Source organism: Eptesicus fuscus, chromosome 13, assembly GCF_027574615.1.
Source record: "Eptesicus fuscus isolate TK198812 chromosome 13, DD_ASM_mEF_20220401, whole genome shotgun sequence".
Classification (NCBI taxonomy): domain Eukaryota; kingdom Metazoa; phylum Chordata; class Mammalia; order Chiroptera; family Vespertilionidae; genus Eptesicus; species Eptesicus fuscus.
The window spans coordinates 19973562-19975723 of record NC_072485.1 but is presented as its reverse complement, the minus strand read 5'-3'; the positions used below and the strand labels follow the sequence as shown (position 1 = coordinate 19975723).

The following is a 2162-nucleotide window of genomic DNA, read 5'->3' as shown; positions in this document are numbered from 1 at the left end:
GATCTAATTTACAATTCTATAGGATCAAAAGTTAACTGATAAATTTTTAATGGAAAAGCTTCAAATATTTTCTGCCAATGGGAAAGATAATTCAAAAGATTATTTGTTATTGTCCTGTTGGACATAAACTAGTTTATATCAACCTAGCAATTATATTTCAATATGCATTTTTTAATTATCTATAAATATCTAGTTCTTAAGTATACTTTGAACTGGTTTTAATGATCTTACCTTTCCCTATTAATAAATCATTTAAATAAAACATTTGATACATGTTCACTTCATATTTTCAGTTTGAGATGCCTCACTGAGTTGCCTTTGTGGGCTTATCTGATGGAGTCAAGTAATTTTTGTTAAAGAAGAGCACCTCAGAGGCCACGAGGGCCCAGGCACCTTTTTTTTTTTTTTTTTTTGGCTTTCAGAGAAAAATCCAAAAGGCAACAGAATTTTCATTTTCCTAACTACTTGTTTCTTCCTTCCCTCCCTACTTCTACTGATGATTTTCTGTTTTATTTTTGCTCTTCACTCATTCCAATAACTCATTTCCTAATGGTAGCTAATTTAAAATTTGGAATTTAGTCTGATAATCTGGGCTATTTCTGTCAGGTGAGTGATGGAGATCTATAACCTATAAGTAAAAAGTGACAGAAAATCTACTTCTTACTCATTTTTGTTTGTTTTCCTTTGTCTGTTTATGAACAGAAATTAATTAAGAAAACATTTTCTACACTCACCTGGCAGGGGAGAGATCACGATCAAGAAGGTTTTCCCAGACTAGGCTTACCCTTTGCACTTGTGTGCTGACCCCTGCGATTTCCCCAAATGTGCGGAAGTAGACTGCATGCTCTGTAGTAGGCGGGACTGAGCTAGTGCTCTCCCCTGGATACTTACTTTTAAGAAGTATTAATGCCCAATTTGGAGAATAGTTCTTTAATCTGGAATGTTGAGTTTCTATTTCCACTTTGACACATGACTATTAGAATTGAAACTACAAGCAGTCTACATTTCTCTTTTTTGTACAACACAGATAATATTTTACTTCCGGGTGAAGTCTTTTTCTGTTCATGAATAATATTTATAAATTAATTACATATATTAAATTAAAAAATTATTATAGATAAAAGAAAAATATTTGTTACTGAAACTGCTAGTTGTGAAGTATTTTTAATGAAATTTACATAATTAACTTGATTTAATATGTTTGGTTTAGGATATGTTAGAAAGCCACTTTTCTCTGCTGTATTTTCTCTGATCTATCAATATAGAATATGATACAAGTATATATTTTGTTTTCTAGTTATATTAAGAATTGTTTACTTATAAACAAGTTAATTTTACATTCCTAATTTTTTAGAACTTCTTTTCTGGCCAAAATAATAATTTGTATTCCTATATAACCTTCAAAATTATGAAAAATATAAATTTGTTATCAGCCAAATAGCATCATAATTTTAAAGAATTTTTACAGTAGCAATTATATTTTTAATATATTAACATGTAAATAATTTCTCAGATGTTTAGGTAACTTGAAATCTTACATAATATTAAATCAAGATAATTAATAAATAATCTTTGAACAATTACATAATTTTAAGTAATATAGAAAGCTGATAAATAAGCATATTTTATACATATTACAAATTACATATATACATATATACAATGAAATGACTTTTTATTGGGTTATAGTAATGGACTTTTTTATCACTTAAAAATGTACAAGGGATGGTATGGCTATAGAAAATATGCTATGGGTCTTCATGAATTTTGCTTGTTTGCTAGTAATACATTTGTGTGTGAACAGTTCTAAATTTTCTATCTCTGTTTTCTCTGTGAAATCAATATGTGTTTTTTATTTGTTTGTTTTTGCTTAAATATGGTAGTTAAGTCTACCTAGGAGTAAAACTTATGAAGAAATAGGGTGAGTTTTGGTTTCTTACAAAAAAGAAGCCATTTTGCTATAAAATGTCACTTTTTCCTGAATTTGAAAACATGAAAGACAAAAGTTGGGAAAAATAAAAAGTTGTAGAATATTGAGGGGAATTAATTCATTTTTTGCCTAGTTTAATAATACCTTAATCTATAAAGAAGATATTACTAATTGTGTTAACTTTTTGTCAAACTTTGCCATTTTTAGTGAGCTTACTTTATGAAAAATTTGA

At 28.2% G+C, this 2162-nt stretch overlaps 1 non-coding gene across 1 annotated transcript; it reads left to right on the top strand.

The window, feature by feature from the left end:
• The first annotated feature begins 726 nt into the window (after positions 1-726).
• Positions 727-882, top strand: LOC114234360 (U1 spliceosomal RNA). Its single transcript, XR_003620536.2, has one exon. It is a non-coding gene; the product is annotated as a U1 spliceosomal RNA (small nuclear RNA).
• The last annotated feature ends 1280 nt before the right edge of the window (positions 883-2162 follow it).